The sequence below is a fragment of the Parasteatoda tepidariorum genome, chromosome 9 (genome assembly GCF_982258835.1).
Source record: "Parasteatoda tepidariorum strain Cologne lab strain chromosome 9, Ptep-v5.0, whole genome shotgun sequence".
Lineage (NCBI taxonomy): Eukaryota > Metazoa > Arthropoda > Arachnida > Araneae > Theridiidae > Parasteatoda > Parasteatoda tepidariorum.
Window position 1 is genome coordinate 42,258,765 of NC_141763.1, and position 12,166 is coordinate 42,270,930.

General features: G+C 28.0%; 1 protein-coding gene across 1 annotated transcript in view; it reads left to right on the forward strand.

Moving 5' to 3' along the window:
* The first annotated feature begins 5,588 nt into the window (after positions 1–5,588).
* The window catches only part of LOC107457390 (uncharacterized), a 149,541-nt gene continuing 142,963 nt past the window's right edge, over positions 5,589–12,166 (forward strand). Inside the window, exon 1 of the mRNA XM_043044922.3 lies at positions 5,589–5,760. The gene's annotated coding sequence lies outside the window, so the exon portion shown is untranslated. The remainder of the gene's footprint in view (positions 5,761–12,166) is intronic.

The window sequence follows — 12,166 nt, forward strand, 5'->3', positions numbered from 1 at the left end:
TTTTTTCTCTCCGTGTAACGCAAATGCTGGTTAGTTCCATCAGAAAGTCTTCCACAAAGGCAAATTTCTCTCAATACTTGATTCCAAGAGTTCCCTTGCCTTCTGGATTAGGTTCAAAACTACAAGGCTATGGAGATGAGCATTGGTAGTCGTAAACTCAAAATGTTGCAGGCTGTTCGACGACGGTTATGAAAAAATTTACTGTATCGTGTTTTTTAAACGATTTATTTTCATTGTAAAATGCATTTGATTGCATTATAGAAAACTTTGTACACATATATTTAAGTTCGCTCGTATAACCTAAATTTAATTTATAATAATTAATTTTTAACAATAAAGAAAACGATTTAATTTAGATATTTCACTGCTAGATAAAATTAGTTTCATTTTCCACATAATTTTAATGCGTTTGGAACAATGGGATATGTAACGCGGAGCCAGTGGAGCGTGCTCTGATTCGTCGTAACAGTTAAAACCTTTCCCATAAGGATTGAATAAATTTGTTTTAAATATTTGAATGCCAGAGAGTCAAAATATACATCGTTTTCTGTTTTTATGTCAAAACTCATTTTTAAAATAAAAAAATATTTTAGAAGCAAATTGTTATTCGTATTGGAAAATATTAAATAGCACTGAACTCAGTGTATTTTTAATACCAATTTTTTAATTAAAAAACAAATTTCTTGGAAATATGTTATGAAAAATTGAGAATTTAATTGGGGCCATTTTCGAATACCCGTAAAATGAATGCAGTGGAAATCGAGTTTCAGTTTCGAAAAATCATTAGTTGACTATTATTATTGGTCAAATGTTAATTGTGAAGAAAGAATCATTATCAAATAAATAATTTTACTTTTACATGGAAGCTTAGAACTGGATTTTCATTGAAGGCGACAATTCGCGATTCCATCGCTGGAATACGCCCTCTAGCGGGGAGGATATTTTCAGGTTTTCATTTATTTAGCTCTCATTTAGTTCTATCAGAATCACTGGCAGAGTAAGACGTCTTTTTTAGCAGCAAATGAGAAGCAGAAAAGAAAAGGCAGAGGAACTTAAGAAAACGACCCAGAACATTGGTATATCTTTCTGAAGCAGAACACGCCCACCATTTGAAGAAGAACAATTTCTCAATAATTTTTACTTTTCTATTATCAACAAACTTACAACCGATAATTTTCGATTTCGTGATGGCATTCAGTTACAGATGTGTGTATTACGGTATAATAATTTTTCGTCTTGAATTAATAACAAATTAAAGTGAAATCAAACAATGTTTACTTCATTCCAATGAATAAATGTGATTTTAGAACATGTAGAACTGTAATAGTTATAGAATAGTATATATTTCTGAATCTATAAAATTCGGAAAACAACAATAAAAAGTCATCCGAATTACTTGAAATAATATCATTTATGCTGATTATTAATAAATTTTTTATCGTTTTCTCAGTAAGTATTTTTTAGTTTTAAATGAACAATTTTTCTGGAATTTAGCTATTCTGTTTTTAAGTTACATATTGAAATACATATCGAGATTTTACAATCATAAAATTTTGTTGTGTGGTTTGTCATCTTAAAATAATGAAGGGATAATCTATGCATATATTATTCGAGAATAAAATTTTCAAATGAAGAACATTTCATTTGGAATTCTCCTTTTCTTTTGGAGTTCTCCAGATTTATAAAGCAGGTAAGTGTTATGATTTTGATAATAAAAAATTTAATTGTAAATATTTTCTTTTCTAATTTGATTATAGTTCGTCGCTGAATGGTTTTCTACGTCTGATAATGAACTTTAAAACTAAAAAAAAAATAAGAAAGTTTATTTCAATATGAGGAAGTTTTAGAATCATTTTCTTTTATCGCAAGCATTCTTTCTTTTACGTTTTTAAGTTTATAAATAATGATTGAAATTTTTTATTTTTGCAAAATTAAATGGTATAACATTATGTGTTTCTATATAGTTTTTGCATATTTTAATGCTTGAAATAATATGATTCAGAAAAGTGTGGAATGTAAAGTTTAAATAGACATTTTATATTAGATCATTAAATTTAGCAGAATGATTTCTCAGGCACTAGGTTTTAACTCTAATAAGAAGATTTTTTTACAAATATATTCCGACATGTTTTCTATGCTCCTTCTCTAAAAAGAGAGATTCCATTTTGTTTTCCCTTGCTTAAGAAAGAATATCAAAAAATTTCTTTTTTTTTAATTTAATAAGCCACAACACTGAAGAAATCTCCATTGCAACTGATGATCGTGTTGTTCTGCTAGCAGTCATTCGAACGCCTCTTATAGGTCATTGCATTCGCGAATCGAGTGAATGTTTAGATTTTGAAAGTTAAAACAAATTAGTGCGCGATTTATTGGCTTCCTGTCGCAGAACTCATTCATTTATTGCATGAGTTTTGCATGAGTTTTTAAACAAAACAAACAGCAAATTCTAGTTTTTAAAATTTGTAATTTTATTTAAATTTTAAATTTTTTTTGTAGCTTCAAAGTAATTTCTTTTTTGTTATAAACCAATAATAATGATAATGTTTATGGGTGATTCTTTAGAAAGTCTGATATTCAAGGTAGGTAAAACGTGATTCTTTAAGATGCCAATCAACATTAATGAAAGAGAGTGTACATTTGTGCGTGTGTATGTGTTGACTACATGTGTCTGTATAATTCTATAACTCCTGAACTATTCTAGGATCATTAAATTTGGGCTGTCATGAAATTTTAGCCTCCAATTCCAGAAATCGTTTAAAAGTTTTCACATTGGTGAAAAATAAATTTTTCACATTGGTTTAGCATTAGCCATTGTTTTAAATTAAACTCTAGATGATTCTGTTTTTATTGTTATTTTTTAAATATTTTAAAGATAATATCAGTAACGTTTACTGGTTTACAGTTTAGATTTTTATTTAATAAAAAAATAGAGTTTAAGAGCACGTTCTTTAATATTTAATTAATTTTTTATTCGTTATGCCTAATATATAGTCCCGCAGTGGACTGATCGTTAAGACAGGGTTCCCAGCAGATCACCGAAGTCAAGCATCACTGGCTGCGGTCAGTGAGCGGGTGGGTGACCACTTGGATCAGCCCGCGTAGGGACCGAGGGTGTGCGGTATTGGTCCTCGTTAAAGTGTTCTACCGTAAAGTACTCGACTTCGCGTGCAGGTCGTCTGGCTGCCGAAGCGGGGGTGCCATCCCCTCTGCAGAGGATCAACATTGTGATGGCATGTCTTCGGATCATCCTCATAGATGTTTCCCAGACCGTCGCCAATAGCCCATTGTGCAGCTCTAGTGCGACGTAAATGAACAACAACAATATATAAGCTTAATGATAAACATGCGAAAGTGGTAGCATTATTGACGAGAATTGTGCTTAATTAATTTTAGTAATAGATAGTGCTAATTCAATTTTAAAACATTGTGAAAATAAATCGACTAAAATTAGTTTTCAGAAAACATTTCTACTGCTTTGGTATTATTTATAAACGTGAGTTATGCCTGATAATTGAGCACGTAGGTTACAAACATTGAGGTGAGGTAGAATAATTGAGAATTGTATAGCAACCTATGGCCAAAGCAACCTATGGAATTATTTATAAACATGAGTTATGCCGGATAATTGAGCAAGTAGGTTACAAGCATTGAGGTGAGGTAGAATAATTGAGAATTGTATAGCAACCTATGGCCAGAGAGTTGCATAGAAACCTATGGAATTATTTATAAACGTGAGTTATGCCGGATAATTGAGCATGAAGGTTACAAACATTGAGATGAGGTAGAATAATTGAGAATTGTATAGCAACCTATGGCCAGAAATGTCACCATAAGCAGCTATGAGTGCTTCCCTATATTACCTTTATTTCCTATTCGTGCGCATTTAAACCGGCACTTTTATTTATCTAAATTATCTTAATTTTATGTTTTATAGTAATTAATTTTGAAAATTGCATTCAAATAGATCTAACTTCAGATTTATTTTAGTCCATCGATTTGGCGAAAAACTTGCAACACTCACCAATTTGGTTAGATAAAATAACTGTGATAAAACAGCCGTTTCTGTACCAATTCAGAAACAATTCTCAAAAATAATTACTCGGAAACATATAATTAACATGACAAAATTTAGATAAATAAAAGTACTGGTTTAAAAGCGTGAGAACAGCCAGTCCATAATAGAGAAGCACCCCTTGCAGCGTAGGATAACATTCCCGTCCATAAGTTGCTAGGCAGTTTTGAACCATTATGATTGAAAACTGCTATGATGTATTTTACTTCCTTCAAAGTTTGTAACCATTTTGCTGAATCAATCTGCATTTGATTGATCTTGTTATTTCTTGATTATCTTTCCAATTGTTCAGTACTCTTGATTGTTGCTTATGCCTAAACTTTATACGTAACCAAATGTGCAATTGGATATAAACAAATAAATATGCTAATTAAACATGAACGGAAACAAAATTAGTGCTAAATGGTGATTTTTCTTTTCAGATATGTTTTTTATACAGCAAATTATTCTTGAAATTTATCCAAGAAACAATTTTTTCTTATCTCAATAACCTCAAAAAAATTTGATACGATAGAAAATATGCCTAAATTTTACAAAATACACAACTCCATTAGAGATTTTAGCATTCTAGTCAGTCGGAGAATGGTCAGTATTATGATTGATGATCAATACTACTTAGTGTTAAAATGATGATAAATTCTGTTCAAACTTGCAATGGTGTGATTGAGCGTTCGCTTTCAAATGAGGTGACCAGGTTGAGGTTTGAACCCCAGCGGTGGCTGGTCGATACGAATTCTGCTGCCATCTCGCACTGACTACGGTACTGACGTAAAATATCCTCAATGATGATCATAGGTTAGCATCTCCTTGTTGTGGAGCTAACCGTGAGATTTTCTTCCCCATGTAATGCAAATGCTGGTTGGTTTCACCAAAAAGTTCTCCACAAAGGCTAGTTTGACCCAAAGCTTTATCCACGATTTTCTTTGTCTTCTGGATTGGGTTCAAAATTAGAAGGCTATGAAGTTGGACATTGAGAGTCAGGTGGTTCAACGAAGGGAATATAAAATAAAATGTGATTGCATAGATTTCCAGTAAAAAGATGAGTGCTCTAGCTAAATGAAAAGGGGATGATATTTCGATTATACGATTCCCTCTCCGATGCAAGATTTCCACACGAAAGGAAACGCAATAAATACAACAATACGTATGTATGAAATAAATAATAACGTAATAAATAAAACGTTACTGTTGTAAAACAAACAAATCCTTAAATTTAGCGTAATGCCCATTACAGCATCGAAGATAAAACAAAAATGATGAAATTCAATTGAGCAGATTCGAACGAAAATTTTAAAGGGAGTATTGAGATTTCTTCCGAGACAAAAAGTCAATTTTTTTCTCTGTTTCGCATTCTTTCTGCTTTCTCTGCTGCACATCCGAACAGTTGATCATCTGTCTCATCCTCATGGTTTGGAGCACGTTCTTTTCGAAAAAGTGATGCCGACAATCCTCTTCATCCGTCCAATCACCGGCGCAGACGACATTGAACTTGAAAAAAAGAGGGGAAAGGCTTTAGTTCATTCTGATTCGAGCAGCCCCTCTGTGAGGAAGTGTTTTCTATCCTCCCTCGTTTCCTCAAGGACGCTAACTCATTGTCAAGGTTCATCCGATTTAGCCTTGTGTTTTTAGGTGCTCTCTTCCTCGGCATCCTTCCTAAGGATTCGTTTAACTTTGTGGGAGATTAAACGGTGAGTACGTTCACATCTTCTTTTGCGGATCATATGCAAATGCGATGTTATCAGAAATAAAACACTGTTATTGTGTAGAGGGTGGTTGCGCTGTATAATGGAATTATTATACATTGTTATTGTTTCGGTTTTTAATTTAAATTCAATTGTCTTTTTTTTGTGTATATTTTAGAAGATAAATGGAATTGTGATTGATGAATTTATTGAAAATGTATTTGTAGTTTTAGTAATTTATTTCAATTCCTTACGTTGCTGTTTTAGAATGTCGATGATTTGAAGGATAATTGAGATAATACTTTATTATGAACTTATTTCATATCGTTCGTTTCATCATCGTTATCGTTAGAGATCCGATTCAATTTTAATTTAGAAATAGATTCAGTTTTAATTTAAACATCATGTTTAATTTTAATATAAAGATTAGATTACAATAAAACAAAAGAGATTATATTCGATTTTATTTTAAAAATTTATTTTTTTATTTGTTCTTTGATACTTGTCATTTTTTATAGAAGTTAAATTGAGTTTTATTAATGATTTAAATTTAACGAAATTGTTTATGAATTATGGACAATATGTCTTTAGTTTTACCATTTTATAAATATTTGCTTTTGTCGCTGTTACGTGTATGTATTAAATAGTGATTGTAATTGCGCTGTATAATGGAATCATTGGACGTTGTCATTGTTTCACTTTTTAATTTAAAATCAACAGAAAAAATTTGTATATTTTAGAAGATAAATGGAATCGTAATTTATGAAATTATGGAAAATATATTTGTAGTTTTAGTAATTTGTTTCAATTGCTTACGTTGCTGTTTTAGAATGTAGATGATTTGAAGGGTAATTGAGACAGTACTTTATTATGAACTTATTTTATATTGTTAGAGTTTCATTATCGTTATCGTTAGAGTTTCGATTCAATTTTAATTTAGAAACAGATTCAATTTTAATTTAAAGATCATGTTTAATTTTAATATAAGGATTAGATTAGAATAAAACAAAAGATATTATATTCAATTTTATCTTAAAAATTCTTTTTTTTATTTGTTTTTTGATATTTGTCATTTTTTGTAGAAGTTAAATTGAGTTTTACTAATGATTTAAATTTAACGAAATTGTTTATGAGTTATAGACAATATATCTTTAGTTTTACCATTCTATAAATATTTGCTTCTGTCGCTGTTACGTGTATGTATTAAATAGTAACTATAATTGTTCTGTATAATGGAATTATTAGACTTTGTTATTGTTTCGGTTTTTAATTTAAATTCAATTGTCTTTTTTTTGTATATTTTAGAAGATAAATGGAAATGTGATTTATGAATTTATTGAAAATGTATTTGTAGTTTCAGTAATTTATTTCAATTGCTTACGTTGCTGTTTTAGAATGTAGATGATTTGAAGGATAATTGAGATAGTACTTTATTATGAACTTATTTCATATCGTTAGAGTTTCATTATCGTTATCGTTAGAGATTCGATTCAATTTTAATTTAAAGATTGTGTTCAACTTTAATACAAATATTAGATTAAAATAAAAAAAAGATCATATTCGATTTTATTCTAAAAATTTTGGTTTTCATTGAATTTTTGATACTTGTTTTCTTATTGAAGATAAATTGAGTTTTATTTATGATTTAAATTTAACAAAATTGCTGATGAATTATAGAAAATATATCCTTAATTTTACTATCTTATAAATATTTGCCTTTGTCGTTGTTACTTGTATCTATTGAAGAGTGATTGTGGTTGCGCTGTATAATGGAATTATTAGACGTTGCCAATTTCAGTTCTTAATTTAAATTCAGCAATATTTTTGCATATTTTAGAAGATAAATAGAATTGAAATTTATGAAATTTATGATATATTTGTAGTTATACTATTTTATTTCACTTGCTTTCGTTGCTGTTTTAGAATTTGGGTGATTTGAAATGTAACTGAGATAGTGCTTTATTATAAATTTATTTTATATCGTTAGAGTCTCAGAATTTAATGTAAAGATTAGATTCAATATTAATTTAAAAATAGTTTCAATTTTAATATATTAAGATTAGATTACAATAAAACAAAAAATTACATTCGATTTTACCTTAAAAATTTAAGTTTTTATTTAACTTTGATTCTTGTCTTTTTTCTTGAAGATAAAGTGCGATTTTTTAATGATTTAAATTTAACAAAATTGTTAAAAAATTATAGACCATATATCTTTAGTTTTACTATTTTATGAATATATGCTTTTCTCGCTGTTACGTGCAGGTATTGAAGAGTGATTATGATTGTGCTGTATAATGGAATCATTAGACGTTGTTATTGTTTCGGTTTTTAATTTAGATTCAACTGTATTCTTATATTTTGGAATATAAATGGGTTTGTGATTTATCAAATTATGGAAAATATATTTGTGGTTTTACTATTTTATTTCAATTGATTTCGTTGCCATTTTAAAACATAAATGACTTGAATGAAGATAACGAATTTGTGCTCTATTATGAAAGTATTTCATATCGTTATCGTTTCAGATTTTAATTCGAAGATTAGATTCATCTTTTGTTTAAAGATTAGATTCAATTTTAATTCAAAGATTTATGAAGTACTCGTTTCCACTCGTATCTACTCGTTTCTGCTAATATTATTACTATTTATTTAAAAAAAATGATCTTTTACGCTTTTTTTATAAGTATACTATTTGCTACGCTGTAATGTATTAAAACAAATTTTCAAAAATATTAATAAACGGAAATTTTGTTTTTAAACCAGCCTCTGATCGTTCTTCTTACTAAAAGATTGAAAATAGTTTTTTTTTCTTCTTTTATTTAAATTGATGAGTTTTAATTGTGATTTCTTGGGAATAAATTTATGAGCAAAAGTTTGCTATTTTATGGATAAATCTTTCATAGATTTATAATAGAAAAAAAATGAAAGTAAGTGATTCCAGTATTTATTTAAATATATTCAACGTTCTTTTTAACACGAAAATCCACAATTTTATCTATGAATATTTTATCTATATATATATATTTTTTTTTCTAAATTCCATATGTAGTTTATAATTCCAGTTTGTAGTTTTTCTTTAAAAAAATTATCAATTTTTACAAATATCATTTAATGTCAGAAGCATTAAACACTTGCTTTGTTCTTTTTAAGGAGAATTTTTTATTCAATTGGATAGTTCAATAATGTAAAGCACTGAATATATGGTACTTAATTACTTCCCTAAAAATATTGTATTCATAATTAGATTTTTAAAATTAAAATTTGCCAACGATGCAAATTTTTCATTTTCAATCTTATAACTTCCCATTTTGTATCTAACGATTTTCAGATTTATGATTCAAATAAAACAATTTCTTTAACATGTTGGAAACATGCTTTCGTATGTCCAGTTTTTTGGATATTGGTTATTTTTGTTTAATATGACATCCAGTTTTTTTCAGTCATAAAAATGACATTTTAGTGTGTTATCATTTAATTTAAATATACTGATTTTTTTTCAAGATATTTTTTAAGTTTTTGTTTTTAATTTAACATTACAAGACAACATAATATCAAATAAAAACATGACATAAACGAGTTATACTCGAACGCTAATTCGAAATCCAGTGGCTATTTCTTTTAAAATTTGTTACGTGAACTAAAAAATCACGTTTTTCTTTATTTAAAAGAGAAAAAGGCCAAACAGAAGAGCGGGTCGTTAAAAGCCGCTGGATTGGAAAACCGTCACCCGTATATTTGTTAATTTAGGGAGATCCTACTAACCACTGCACACCCAAATCGGATTAAGAGGATAGTCCATAAGGGAAGAATGATTATATTTATAAATTTACGTGTTTTTTTTTATTATATTTAACATCAAATTTTTTTTTATCTAATATCAACATGTCTTGCACCCAGTTTTGTTAATAATGACTCAAATATGTTGACTTCTTTCAAACAAAATTTAGTGTTAACTTTTCGAATTTTTTGATTTTTACTTCATAACTATTGTTTCTTATTTTCTTTAAATATCTTCTTAATTATGAATTATGTTTCTAATATTGTTCCTGAATTTATTTGAATATCAACTTGTTGCAATTTTTATTCCAGTCCTGAATTTTTCTGATCGATATGTTTCAGTATGCTCGATATGTTGAAACAGTCCGAAATTTCATTGAAATTCCCATTAAATTTAGAACAACCACTTGTGGGTCTAATTCTTACCTAACTAAACCTGGCACTATTTTCTGTAACTACCTAAGTAAAATTATTAACAATATCATTAAAGAAGGTTTTTTTTTTTGGATTATCACTAATAATCAACTTATTTTAGAATTTATTAAACAAAATAAAATTAATTCTATTGCAACTTATGATTTCCAAGATTTCTTTAATAGCTTCCCCCTTTCTAAACTAAATTATGTTCTTTTGAGTAATTAGTACTGATTATAAAAATATCCTTAATTGCGGTTTTGATTATTGGGAAATTCTAATTAATATTTTTAATAACTATCTTACATTTAAATTAATTAATTTTAATAAACTACCTTTACAATGGAGAACATAATTTTGTTCAAAAATATTTATTACTACAAAGATCTAATTATTCAACACTTTCTGCTAACTTATTTTTACACTATTTGGAAAAACATTTATACTCGTAATATTAAATTTGCTTTTAGATTTATTGATGATTTAATTATCTTTAATTTTCAAAATTATGCAATATAGTTAAATAAAAATTTTCCACCAAGGAATTAATCTTGCTCTGTAATCATGTCGATAATATTAATTTTAATTTTTCGGATTTAAGTGTTAAAAAACAAGAAAAGACCTGCATTGTTGATTTATAAGATAAACGAAATTATTATTAAAAGGAATTCTAATGTTTCTAGAAAAATTATTTAAATACCATTTTCAATCAAATAAATAGGATTAAAATAATTCGTAATTGTGCTTATTTATCAAAAAAAACAAATATACAAACTCTTCCAAAATTTGAGAAAAACAACGGCCAATTAATATAATTAAATTCTATATAAAATTGTTGAGCTAATATTATTGTTATAATTAAAAATTAAAAATTTCTTTGTTAACTAAATTTAGATTTTTAGCATGTGCAAATCCAATTCGGTTAAATCTATGACTAAAAATCTTCTGACATTTAATAAAGAATTTTTTTAAATAAATTTTTTATATTGAATATTAATAATTTCTCTAAAATCATCAATGTAAAAATTTTATTATTATAATTCAATCTTATTACTATCAAAGTTTTATAGTTATTCGACCTCATTAATTATAAACTTTGAATTAACCAGTATAATATTATTACCTTGCGCACATCCAGATTCGGGACAATCCAAATAACTAGCAAACCAAACGCGCTTCTGCACTTCAGTAAGATCGCGCCTTAAGTTGATCCGTTCATCCTCCATTTCTGCTTATATTTTCTTACTTTGTAATCTGGCAAACTTGGTTACGAAAACATTTGAAATGATTTTTGAAAAATGCTGATAAGTGTAAGTACATTTGAATTTGCTACCCGCTTTATATATTACATTTTGTGTTTCATTTTACATTTTATCGAATTTTAATTTTGCTTGTTTTTGCTATATTTTGCTTGATTGTTTTATTTGCATTGTTTGTTTCATTTTACATTTTTTGCTCAGTAAGTTCTATTTTCGTTTCAATTTCTTTGGTGCTCTTCACACGATAGTATTGATATATTTTTCTTTGGCTATATTAATACAATAGCAGAAAGCACTCTTTTCTTGGATACAATCGTGTGAGCTGATGACGATATTATATCCTTTCCTTAATGTTCTTTATTTTATATTCTTTATTGTGTATTTCTTTGTATACTTTTATTTATATAAAGAAACTTCTTTAATATTTTTTTTAAACAAAATTCTCCTTTGAAAAATCCTTATATCTTTATCCATGTTTTCTCGGTATTTTTCTCCTATATTTGTCAACTTGGCAACTGGTTTCTTACTGTTCCACTTTTCTTGTTGTTCCCATAATACGTCCAATGGTCATTTTAACAAAAATCGATGAATCGATGATCATGACCCAATCGATGATCATGAAAATCGATGATCATGACCCAATCATGTAAGACTTTAATCAATATTTAGAGGTAGACTTAAAAAATAGTTTTTTTTAACTTTTCTTCTAAGGCCACTACACTCTTCAAGCACCCAAACACGGCATGTATTACACTGTATCAAGTCTAAGTGCTTTTTTTTTTTTGTTGACACAGTACACAATAACAGGACTTTTTTGAGCTGTACAGAACACTACAGCCTGTTAAGAATTCTTATTACTTCTGTTATTGCTTTGGTTTAGCGTCGGTTTTGAATTTTCAGCTGTTTTCTTGCTTTCCCCCTTCCAGTTCTCATAATACGCCTAACAGCCATTTTTATAT